Genomic DNA, 13,942 nt, shown 5'->3' with positions numbered 1-13,942 from the left:
TGGAACTAATGCACAGCTATAGAGTTTAGCGTAGGGGTGTTAAACTTAGCCCCCAGAGAGCAATAGTCCTACAAAAATGATGAAGGCCTTGCTAATTAGCTGATGTATAGCATAGAGTCTGATGCAGCGGTGCTAAACTCAGTTACTGGAGGTCTGGATTATAAGACTACTATATAATGAGTTAAACCAGGTGTGGTAAATGACTTAATAGGTGTATATGAAGCTTATCATAAGCTCCTGGTAGTTTAAATGACACACATATAGCCAAAAAAACCCAGTATTGCTCCATGAGTAGGGCTCAAAGGCATCAAAATGATGTGATTAGTAAAATATAAATGAATAAAAAATAAAGAAATTACAGGGTACAATAAAAAGTACAGGCCCCTTAGGTGGCACAGCGGTTTATTACACTGTCCCACCACCTCTAAGACCCGGGTTCGAATTACAGTGGTGCTATGTGCTATAAATGTCTGGGTGTGGGGGGTAGGGGGGTTGAAGGCTTGCAATGGATTGGCACCTCATGTCAATGTGAGTAGTGGAGGAACACATAGAACGCAGTGTGATTCCAGATGTGGTGGTGCTGGTGTAAATGTATCAAAAGAGGCAGCTCTCAGCCAGCGTATGGGTGGTGCAAGCGGCAGGGGAATTGGAATAGGGAATTAGAAATGAACGTTTCTGTCAGGTGTATGTAAACTTTGGACCTCTGCTATAAGCGCAGCTTGATTTTTCTTTTTAATTGAATTAAAGCTACACGGAATTCGAGCCACATGTTGTACGTTAATCACGCCGTAAATAGACTGACTTTAACGATGACGATTAGCGGCGTGAATTATTTAATCAGGACTTAATGAGGGAACTAAAGAGGGTCTGAGCTGCTGAGCGCTCCATCACATCCGTTCAGCTCCTCGCAAATCTGATCAGCAGCAGATTTCTGCAGGGTTCAGATCCTTGCTCAGAGACCCAACAGTGGCAACTTGGCAGTGATGAGGCCTGAACTGACAACCTTCGGATTACTATTTAGGAACCTTAACTGCTGAGCTACTACTGCCCTTCAAATGTTTTAGTTTTTACATATTTATGTACCTATAAATACTCTAATTTAAATATAAACTTTTTATATTTATTTTAAGCAAAAAGTCTATTTTTAATATGAAATTTATAGAAGCGGCTTGGTGGGTTTCCTCCGGGTGCTCCGGTTTCCAACCGATTTCCAAAGACATGCAGTCAGGTTAACTGGAGATTCTAAATTGACCCTAGCTGTGACAGTGTGTGTATGTGTGTGTGTGTGTGTGTTTGCCCTGTGATGGAATTTCTACCTTTTGCCCAGTGAGGGCAGTGGTAGCTCAATCGTTAAGGTACTGGACTAGTAATCAAAAGGTTGCCAGTTCAAGCCCCGCCACCGCCAAGTTGCCACAGTTGGGCCCCTGAGCAAGGCCCTTAACCTTGGATAAAAGCGTCCACTAAATGCTGCAAATGTAAATGTAATAAAATGCACTCACCGTGACCCTGACCAGGATAAAGCCATGATAAATAGACAGTAAATGAATAAATGAAGTAGATAGAGAACGATTGGCTAACAGTCAGTGGAACACTGGAATTGTGCACAGGAACACAGTCATGGTGTAACTGGAAAGGTCCTTCCCCATACTGTTGTTACAAAAGTTGAAGCATGTCATTTATTACTTATTACTTCTAATTCACATAATAATAATGCACCTGTTAGCAGCAAGTGTAGCTGAAACACCTGACGTGTGATTCAAAGGGGTGTCCAAATATTTTTGTCTGTATAGTTTATTTATTAAACATAGATAATGGAGGACTTGCTGTGCACATTTCGGCCTTTTAGCACATTTCGTGCCACATTTTGTGCCGCTTTTATTAAACCAAAGCGACTATTCGTGAATCAGATAATCAAAGCGGTCACACATCTGCGTCCGTACACACGCACGCCCCGACCCGAGGTGCACAGGGGGCGACCGCAACTGATGATTTGTTCCACTCACGCCATAACAAACCCAACTAATTTACCCTGGAAATACACTCCGACACCACCGGCGTGGTCAGGAACAGCTTACAGAGAGGACCCTCTGTATAATTGCCACCATTATCGCTAATACAGGCCTGAAAAGGGGGCCTCCGAATCGAGACTGTGGTGCCGCGAGGTCCCGGCGCTCCGGCAAATGATAATTGAACAATTAAACTTTAGCAAAGCTGACAAGCACTTTGCGCTGACACTCGGTATTATACATGGAGCATGAAGAGGAGCTGTGTGCACATTTACGCTCTTTATGAGGAGGTTCTTTTTTGAAAAAGTGCTCGTTTTTTATTCCTGAAATGAGACGTAGCCAATTGCAGGTCTAGCATTAAGTGTGCAAGCGCATATGCGCCAATACACAGCGCATCAAACGAACATGATTATATTAAATTATTAAGAAGATCTTAGGACCATCTATGGTTCTTTCTTTTTGGGCATAAGGTGGGATTACACCCCAGACTGGGTGCCAGTCCTGCCCCATGCTTCCTCACTCACACAATTACTCACTACTAGAGTTGAGCAGTAATGAAATACAAATATTAACAGATGTTTATTAATTTATTTTCATTAACAGCTTAATCCTGGCTGGTGTTTTGGTGGTCCGGCACCCTGGACAGAGGACCAATCCAACAAAGGATGCTTCAAGCTTCAGCAACCAGAGCCTAGAATCGAACCCAGGTCCTCGAGACCCTGAATTCCACTGAACTATTTAATAGCTACACATACCATACAGTATGAGGAGAATTTAGGCTGCAACTGCTGCAATTGTCATGGAGGAAGATGATCACCACTGACCAAGCGTAGGAGATGGCCAGAACAAAAATGAAGCTACTGAAATGCATAAAGACCTGCAAGCATTGAAAGAAGTTTGAATCTATGCAGTGCTATCAGCTGGTCAGGCATCTACACAGACATGGATGGGGGTTGCTGAACACCCTAGCCATTGGGAGGTGCACTGCATTTGTAAGTGCACTCTCAGTACCAGTCCCAAGCCCTGATTAAATAAGGAGTGTTGGTTCAGGAAGGGCATCCGGCACCAAAACTGTGCCAAATCAGGTATGCCGATCAGAATGATCCGTCATGGCAACTGGTAAATACGGGAGCACTGGACGCAATGCAGCAACAACTCGGACAGGACGCCAGAATGTCTGACCTGTGTGAATTTGAAGTGGACCTTTGTGCTGGATGTGTATTAAATATCAAAACCACCAGTTCTTGAATACTCCATTCACCTGACTGTATAATCAAGGCGACGATTCTCATTCCACGTGCTACAGTCACTAATGAGTGACAAATAAAGCACGTTCAGATCGCAATGCATACCACACAACACACAATACACAAATACCCACGTCCACATTCCTCACTGTGTCTATTTACTCCGCTGAGGCATCAATTACCAAATTCCTCATTTCGGTTAGCCACAAAGTAAGAGAATCCGACGGGATAATTGGTGCGATTTCTTTTGTTAGCGTCTCTATTTATGCGCCGGTCCGATAAAGGTATTTCATCCAATGCTAATGCGCTGATGCATAGTTTCCACAGAAAGATCATTTATAATCAGGTTGGCGCACACTTACGCCTTCGAGTTTTGTTTTTGGCTGAATCGTAAAGTGAATCTTTTTTGTGTGTGTTGGGTTCAGTATCATGGATTAAATTCTTCGAATAATTATTATACATCTGAAAGAATTCAGCAAAAATGACGGGCACAATGTTTAGACAGGCTACACTTCGTGCTTTGCATTGAAATTTGATCATGTGACTTATTAAAGGATAAAAGGTTATAAAAATAAACAGTGGAGGCCAGAAGTTTACGTACACCCCAAAAGACTCCACATGTTTCATGTCACTGTACACTTTGTATGTTAGCTAAATTAGGGTTTGTACTTACAGCTAGATTGGAACAAGTGAACCCCTTTTTTATTTGGGAATAAGAGTATCAAATACTGCAAAATGTTCTGGTGATGATGGTCATATTGACAAGAATGTGGAAAAACAAATAATTTATGACCATCACCACGCTACAATTGATGAAATCCCTGGTCTGTCCAGTAGCCACATATGGATGTGATGCCTGGACACTAAAGAAAGACGCATTTAGGATTTTGGGATCAAGTGCATCAGAAAACTGCTGAAAATCTCATGAAGGAAGATGATCACCACTGAGTAGGTGGATAAGAAAGCCAGAACAGAAACGGAGCTCCTGAACCATATTATATAATGCATGGTATGTAGCGTTGGGCGTGTGATGCATGGCTGGATTACTGGCCGGGCCAGTGGGGCCAGCGCCCAGGGGCCCTTGAGGTCAGGGGGCCCCGGGGGGGCCCTGGCCCAAAACATTTTGCGATGCCTATCAACATTTATGATACAATATATTTTTATTTCCGAGGGCCCTCCATTTTAAGGATCTTCTGACTATTAGGGACTTTGACCCCAGGGCCTCTTGGGGGCCCTAGCCATGCTTTTGGGGCCCCTAGCCATGCTTTTGGGGCCCTTAGCCATGCTTTTGGGCCCTAGCCAAAATACTTCTCTGTTATAGTTGACTCCACTCCAGACCTTGCTCATGTGGACCAACTTACTTTTATTTTCAGGTTTGTTAATAATGACGGACATGTAGTTGAGCGTTTTCTAGCTTTTGAGCCTATTGAAAACCATAGTGGGGACAGTTTGGCAGAGTGTGTCGTTGCTATGGTGGAGAATCTGGGCCTAGACTTATCCAACTGTAGGGGCCAGTCATATGATAATGCAAGTAACATGTCGGGAAAGTACAATGGAGTCCAAGCTCATCTTAAACAAAGAAACCCTTTGATTTGTTATGTCCCCTGTGCAGCACATTCACTGAATTTAGTTGGTGTCAATGCTGTTGACAGTAGCCCAGAAGCTGGACGTTTTTTTGACTTTGTACAGGCAATGTATACATTTTGTGCATCATCTACACACAGGTGGGGAAAGGTTTTCCGTGATACTGATATCAAACTCACACTGAAATCACTGTCAGGTACTCGATGGAGCGCACGAGCTGAGTCAACTAAGGCTCTTTGGAAATATTATGCACAACTGAGAGAGGCATTGAATGATATGTCTAAAGATATGGAGGAGAAATGTGTAACTCGAAGTGAAGCCTCTGCACTCTGTGACAAATTGGACACGTTGGAGATGGCCTTCATGGCATACTTCTGGGACACAATACTACAGAGGTTCCAAGCCACAAGCCTGCAGCTGCAGAAGCATGATATTGACATATGTACAGCTACACAACTTCTCTTGTCTTTACGAGACTTTGTGGCAGCACAGAGAGATAACTTTGAGGTGTTTGAAGGGGCAGCTTTAAATGTCACCACTGCTGTCTCCCAAGAGTACAGTCATGACCTCCAGCGTACAAAGAAGCGCAAAATTATGTCTGATGATAGTGCAGAGCCAGGTGTAGCATTTAACGGAAAGGACAAGTTTTGGATCGAAACTTTCAATGTTGTCATTGACAAACTTGTGTCCTGTCTCAACCACCGTTTGAATGCATACACACACTTAACTGAGCTATTTGATGTTCTTTTCATGCCTGACAACTCTTTGCCCAGGGGCCCAGACTATCCCTAATCCGTCCTTGGTGTGATGTTGGAGCTGCGTAGTCTTAACAGTAACTCCAGTCCACTGTTGTAAGCACCTACAGTGTCCACGCAGGCATCTGTACTGGACATCGGAGCAACAGAAGACGGTCAACTGGTCTGACATGGTCTGTGTTCTCCAAGATCACGGAACAACATACTGAAACTGAAGGAACTACTGGTAACACCCATCAGATGTCTTGTGGAGTCCATGGGTGTGTTCGAAAACCTAGGGAGCTCTCTACATAGACAGCATTTTACGTCACGTCGGGCTTGTCAGCGAATTTAACCGTTTTCGGTACACGGAGACAGATGTTGGTTGACATGCTAGCGCGTTGTGCCACCCCATACCATTGGTTTGAATGGCATGAGGCTAACTGTGTTAGCTTAGTTAGCGGAAACTGATGGAATCGCCGTCTGAGTAGCGCGTTCGAATAACCTGCCTTATAAGTCAATGACTTATTAGAATCCTCTCTACTGAGGCAGCTGCCTATGTAGGCAGTAAGACAGCAAGGCAGCTCACTAGGTTTATGTTTTGACAGCATATTAGACAGGTGGTCCTAATGTTTTGGCTCATCAGTGTATATGATTTAGGAGTAACTATCATGGTTCTTAAACCAGCAAATAAATACATAAATAAAACATCAAAATGTAATATTAAGGACATAAACTTAAAAATTCTAGATCTGATTTGTGTAACATGGCTTCTTAAGTACGTCATTATTATTTTTTTATCTTTTCGATCCTTTCTGTTTTCGAACCTGTATTAAAAATCAGTGTTTTTTTGTATAAACTGATATACATTTTATACACTTAATTTTATATAATTTGTGAATTGTGAGCATTTGAAACGATAAAAAAATGCAACGATCCAAAAACATGGAGTGTGAATTTGGCTTGTAGTTTAAATGTAAACTCCGGCTGCTATTGCCATCTAGAGGTTAATCACAGAACACACACACACACACACACACACACACACACACACGGATCAAACCCATTTACACTAATCCCACAGCACCATTTAGAACTAAATTGATCATCTCATCACGCAGCGTTCAACATTCCAGCTGTGATGTTGTTACTGAGGAACCGTGAGGACTCCGCCGCTGTAGCTGAGGGAGGTCGGGGGGTGTTTTTACGTTTCTCTTATTATTCCTGATGTTCCTCTCAGATGAAGTTGTTTTACCATCACATCTGTAATAATGAGGTCACGTTCAGTCTGAACTGCTTTCACAGAGTCTGTCTGGTGAAAAAAACGCTGAAATGAAAACGCAATTCCAGCACGGTGACCCCAAAATAAACACAATCTCGTTCTTCTGAGGACGCTGAGGGGGCGCGGGCTTGTGAAAAACAATTTCATCCAGTTCTGCTGGCATAGAACAGCTGGAGAGAATTTTTATAGAGAAGTGAATTATGACTCCCTTTCTGAAGCATTAGTATTAATATGGACTTCAAAGTATGTCTGTGAAAATTTGTGCCCATTTATTCAAAGGATCATTCGAGGTCTAGGCGAGAAGCGCTGGTGCTAGGCGAGAAGGTGTTCAGGCGGGTTTGGTTCATGTCAGGGATCTGTGCAGGCCGCTGGAGTGTATTTATGGATGAGGAACTGGTTAGGACCTTCCTGAAACTGTTGCCACAATGCTGGAAGGAATCATGTATTTAATATAGCTGCTTTTATACCTGTTAGCATCTGCTGGCTGAAACCCTTTAATAAATAGGAGCGGCCATATAGTGTGTAATAAGTATGCCCGATGATCCAACAGTTTGGGGAAGGTCCATAAAGACATGGTTTGATGAGATTGATTTGAAGGATCGCAAATAATCCAGCCTTAATCCCATTGAACATTTTTAGTATGAATTGGAACACTGATTGTCTGCCAAGCCTTCCCAACACTGGTGCCTCAAAAATGTTCTTTTATGGTCACAAATTCCCACAGACAACTCCAAAATCTTGTGAAAAGCCTACACTGAGGAGTGGCTGTCAATGTCATGTTAATGTCAATGGTTTTATAATGTTATTTCTAACAAACCAATAGTCAGGGGCCATATGTCTTTTATTCATTTATTTTTTTTGATATGATGAAGACCTGTAAAGCAGTAACGTAAAGGCTGTGGCATTTTTAGAACTGTGCACACGTCTTTTTCAGGTGCACACAGGTGCTGAGACAAAGCACAGCCCATGAATGGGGAATAAAAGCGCCTCGGAATGCCCCCCCCCCCCCCCCCCCTCCCCTCCCCTTTAATCCCTCCGTCCTTCCCCGCAGGCTCTCGAGGGTGCTGTAGAACATCGTCTATCATCTAATTACTGACACCACATCACTTTCTGATTCCTCATAACGATCTCCAATCAGCAGTGACTATTTCACGCCTGGATAAAGACCACTCACAAGCAGCTGAGCTCAAAAGAGCCACTAAACACCCCCAGAACGCCCGGCACACCCCTCCAGCACCCTGCCATTACACTAATGAAGTGAATCATATGTGTCTTGTCGCTAATTCGTCTTTGGAGAGGGACGAGGTTAAAAGGTGACACGACCTGCAGTGAATTTTACCTCATTATTAATGAACGATACCAGAATGACACATGCAGGGTAAATCAGTTTATTATTATTATCATTATTATTATTATTATTATTATTATTATTATTATTATTATTTTAATTATATTAAGGATTATTATTATTATTACTACATAAAACAATAATTTATTTTGTATTAGTTTTTTATTACTTAGTTTTATAAATTCAGATTATATTGTCATTTTATTATTATTATTATTACTATTATTTTTTTTATTATTTTAATTATATTAAACAATAACATTTTAAATATTTTTATTAGTATTACTATATTACTATTATTATTATTATTATAATTTAGTAGCAGTAGCATTATTATTGTGATTATTATTATTACATAAAACAATAATTTTCTTAGTTTTTTAATAATCTTATTGTTGTCATTTTTATTATTACTATTATTATTTATTTTAATTATATTAAACAATATTATTATTTTTATTAGTATTACAGTATTACTCTTATTATTATTATTATTATAATTTAGTAGTAGTAGTATTACTATTATTATGTTTTTATTACTATTATTATTATTATTACATAAAACAATAATTTAGTTTTTATTTGTTTTTATTAATTAGTTTAGTTAATTCTTTTAGATTAGTCAATTTTATTCTGATTATTATTATTATTATTACATTAAACAATAATTTTGTTATCATTTAAGATTTTTACTTCATTTTAATTATTATTATTATTATTTATTTTAATTATATTTAACAATAATATTATTATTTTTATTAGTATTACTATTATTATCATTTTTATTACTACTATTATTATTATTGTTACATAAAACAATTGTTTTGCTTGCATTTGTTTTTTATTAATTAATTAATTAAGATTATTGTCATTTTATTCCGATTATTATTATTACATAATTATTACAAACAATTATTTTGTTATTATTATTATTATTATTATTATTTATACTCCAGGATTGTAAAATTAACCCTGGACATGATGCCAATTGCAGGGTAACACACTCACACACTATTCACAGACTCACACCTAGGAGTAATTTATAACAGCCAATCCACCTCCTGCATGGTTTTGAAAAGTACCTACGTAGAACGTAGAACAAACCAAACATACTGTATATGATATGATGAATATTAAAACACACAAATAAAAAGATAAATCACATCACATATTTCTCTGTCTCTCTCTCTCCTGCTTTTGTTTTAGTGTTTGTTAAATTCAGGCTGTTCCCCCAGTCTCACAATCTCGCCAAATCAAATTACACCTCATTTCCATCTGAACAGGACGATTCCTGCTCTCTCCGACGAGTGCGCTGTAATTATTTACTCTTTCTTAACGTCAGTATTGATGCTAACTGTGATTACTCTGTATGTAAACATGATCTGCAGAAATAAAGCCGGATCAGTCGCTGGGTCTTTCAGAGCGTCCACGGTTAATCACAGGGGTCAACCAGGAGCAGCTGGGAACCAGACGTGGTGATCATGAATAATTTTGACCCTGGTGTGACCTGGAAAGGGAAACATGGGGTAGTCGGAGGTGGGGGGGGGGGGGGGGAGTGCTAGCAGGTGCAGTGTGGTAATGGAGTAGCGTTTTGATTCCGACCCCCCCTGAACAGGAAACAATCACTATAACTTACACTGTGCTACTAAAGAGAGAGAGAGAAAAAAACTGAGTTGGATTTGGGAAGGGGGGTGAATATTTATTCTTGGCATTCAAAGTCAGGTTTTACAAATCGGTGACAGCCCTGGGAACCGCCGGGGTCTAAATAGCGCCCGTTCAAAATAGAGTGTCGTTAAGGAGGAACAAATTGCGGCCCACTTCTCCAAGACACAGATAGCGCTGAAACTCTTCTGTTGGGACGAGAAGTGAAGGAAGTGGCCTTGTTCTCCGGGCCGGGTCAGGTTCTCTGTCTTTTGTTCCTTCCTTTTCTCCACGGACATGTCCGAGCGGCTCGTAGTGTGTCTGACCTGGGCGGTTAAGTAGCTCAGGTGCCTCGGACATTCTCCCAGATTAAAGGCCAAAGAATCTGGCTGAGGAATAAAGAACAGGGAAGGAATGAGAGGGCGAGTCGAAGAGACAAAGAGCCAACAGGAGAGGCCGAGCGGACCGAAGAAAGCGGCGAATGAATGGGCGTCTTGTCAGAAACCAGGCGAGCGAGACCTACCCCCCTGTACACCACCGCCCCTCTATCCAGACATCCATCCACCCTGCTTTTTTTTTTTCCTCCTCCGGGCCTTGAGGCAGGACAAGAGCTAGACATTCAGAGGCTCCGTTTCATTCACCTCCAGCACAAAAGCCACTCGTAAGAGGGCATGTCGCTCTCAGGAACATATGTTAAAGCTCACCGGCAACCAGAGAGCTCCGTGTAAGGCCAGCGCTGGTCACCACCAAGCTTCTATTCACCGGAAAACACAGACCGTAGGCCTCCGCTAATACTGAAACTCAAATCTTAAGTCTTTAGTAAAGATCCAGGGTTTAAAAGGAAGCTCTGACTCTAAAGGGATCCAAAATATTTCACGTTCATACTGCAGCTTTTTTCCATTAACATAATTTCACTTTCAGAATCAAGGTTGTTGCTCTGGCTTTACCAGGAACTAGCGGTGTGCTAGTAGAACAGATCGCCACACCACACAGGTGCCCCGAAAGCAACTGTATCAAAACTTAAAACTAAAACCGTCATCCCAGCTGTGAAGCATGGTGGCGGGTGTATGATGGTTTGGGGCTGCTTTTCCAGCCTGCAATAAAGTCGCAGGGGGCAAGTGCTAGTCTGCAGCTCTCCTCAGCAGTGTTGGGGTGGTGTAGTTGGGAATCAGAAATGAAAAAGAGGAAAAATAAGGGGAGATGTGATTTGGATATGTCCAAAAACAGCTAGTTTGAAGCCGGCAGGTCAGAATCAGAATCAGGACTTTAATCCAGTTGAGATGTAAGATTCCTCCTCACCATTCAGCAGTTCTGAATATCATCTACAAACACTGACTTGACTCGGGAATCGAACCCAGGTCCTTAGATCCCATGTTGCTCTGTGCCACCCTGGATAAAGATCAGACACAACTGTAATGTAGCTACCCTGATACCCCTAGTCCCTAGTGTTGCACAGGGGTAACAGTGCTCCATTTTACAGGAAAGGTGATACCCCACCCAAAATACAGTATATGTCCAAAAGTATATGGACACCCACACCCATTTCTAACAGGTCTCTCTATGAACTTGGCGGCAATATTTTGGGGAAGGCTCTTTCCTCTTCTATCATGACTGTGCCCATGTGCAGGTCCATAAGGACACGGTTTGACCAGTTTGGTCTCCAGAAGCCTGCACAGAGCCCTGACCCTAACACCCTAGGTAACACCTTTGGGATAAAATAAAATATCGTTTGCAAGCCAGGTCTTCTTGGAGTGTGTTTGTGGGGCTTTGTGGCCATTCAGTCTTGTAACTTGCGAGGTAGAAGGCCTGGCTCACGATCGTCATTCTAATTCATCCCAGTTGTGTTCAGCAGGTTTGAGCAGGTCTGGGTGCTGTACCAGCCACTGGAGCTTCTCTACACCAAACTTGTCGAGCCCCGTATTTATATTACTGAAGGTTAATTATTAAAAGGTTTTGATCTTTGTTTTTGTAGAATTTGAAGTTTAAATCCAAAGAAAACTTTTCAAAGCACTGTTTAGTAAATTGAGAATTTCTAAAGTTTATTAGATTCAGTCCAAGCTCCCCCCCGTCCCAAGTTCAGGCGAGTTGTAAGCGAGGAGAAATTCTCTCCTTTCATGTTTCATGGCTTCTCCGGGAGACAACGGTGCAATTGAGGTTGTCACCAAACAACGCCATATTTCTCTTCTTGCCTCTAAAATTCCCTCCTCATATCATTTTTTGCGCAGGGGGAGCAATTTGTCTGTCATGCTAGCACAGAGCCCGAGCTCTCCCGGGCCTCCATTAAACTGACAGCGCCGTTATTATAGCCGAAAACCGAGCCAGCCGCCCCATGAATTTGGCCACTGTTTGGGGCGGCGGCGGCGGTAAAGAAGTCGGAGGAATCCTTTTTTTTTCCCTCCATAATGAATTTGATAAATATATTAATTATGAATCGGGCCCGGCAGAGCGATCATCAGATGGTCATGCATCCAGCCGGAGCGGCCGAGTTTGGTGATAAGTCGGCCCTTTGTTAAGCGGCCGATCGGATTTCGTGGTGCCTGTCATCTCCTGCGGGCGCACGCGCTCTTATCACCACGCGCACCACTCACCACCCCATTTCCTGTCTGTTGTAATTAAATGGAGGGGCTTTCTGATTGCAAGTGGCCCGCTTTAGTCGACCAGCTCTTGGGTTTCATGTGTGTGTGAGTGTTTTGTGTTAAGGCGAAACTGAACGTCTTCTGCCCCCTGTAGGACATTTTAGGAACTGACGGGTGAAATAAGCAAATTTTTTCCTGGTCAGTGTTACAGTGGATCCAAGGTAGAGCAGTGTAATTGTCTAACAACAGTTTGGGGAAGGTCATTTTCTGTTCTCCTGGGGCTGTTCCCCTATGCACATACATTCCAGTGGTCTGCACAGAGCTCTGAACTCAACCCATCACACAAGTTTAGGATGAATTGGAAAGATAACAGCGAGCCAGGCCTTCTCATCTAACATCAGTGCCTGATCTCTGAGACACAAATCATGTGGAAAGTCGTCTCAGAGAAGTAGAGACTGTTATAGCCACAAATGGGGGAATCTCCATAATAAATTTTCGGCATTTAGCAGACACTTTTATCCGAAGCGACTTACAGTCTAAGCAATTGAGAAATAAGGGTTAAGGGCCTTGCTCAAGGGCCCAACAGTGGCAACCTGGCAGTGGTGCTGTTTGAACCAGCAACCTTCTGCTTACTAGTCCAGTATCTTAACCACTAGGCTACAACTGCCCTATTTTAAAGCCAGGTGGTCAGGTGTCCACATACTTTTGGTCATGTAGCGCATACCGCTTTGCTTCATCATTCCCTAAATCTAAACCTTTGATTTCCGTCAGTAATCCGTATTCCAGAGCCGGTGGAGGAAGTGGCGTCCGATCCTTCGTTGTCAGCGCTCGGTCTCACATCATTTAACGAAGACGATGATGACGATGATGACGGCTGGAGACTTGAGAAGAAGCATTAAGCGCTTCATTCTGCGCTTATGTCAACAGCGGCCTCAGCTCCAGGAGGAAACTGTGAGCCTTTTGTGTGTCTTGTCATTACTCTACCCTCATTATATACACAAGAATGGGAAATATTCCGCCTCTCTTGATGTCCCTGATCAAAAAGACGCTCTACAGACGACAAGAAGTAAATCGGGGCGCAAACCGGACCGTTTCGGCTCCTCGGGACAAAGTGAGGGGGGGCGGAACGGCGTCAGGAACAGTAGAATAAAATCATTTGTCCATTTTCTGACACATGAGAAGCCATTGGTCACTTCTTAGCATCAGCCAGTGGTGGATTCTCACAAAGAGCTGTACCACATACGGAGAGTCACACTGAGCTCTAGGTGGTCCTCCACTACTCACCCTGGGACCTGCTGATCACAGTGGGATCTGGGGCTGCTCTGAAACACTGGGTACAGGGTGGGAACATAACCTGAACACACAGTTCTAAATCCATTATGACAACACAAACTGACACCTGGGGCAAGAAGACGTTCCAATACATCCCAATAAAGGGCGCTTGTTCAAACCGCTTCCTCAAACTTATATGATTTAAGCATATGATTTAATCTTATTTCACTGATTTTAAACACTAACTAGGAA

The sequence above is a fragment of the Trichomycterus rosablanca genome, chromosome 10 (assembly GCF_030014385.1).
Source record: "Trichomycterus rosablanca isolate fTriRos1 chromosome 10, fTriRos1.hap1, whole genome shotgun sequence".
NCBI classification, from domain to species: Eukaryota; Metazoa; Chordata; class Actinopteri; order Siluriformes; family Trichomycteridae; genus Trichomycterus; species Trichomycterus rosablanca.
The sequence above is the reverse complement of the archived record's forward strand: the minus strand, read 5'-3'. Positions refer to the sequence as shown.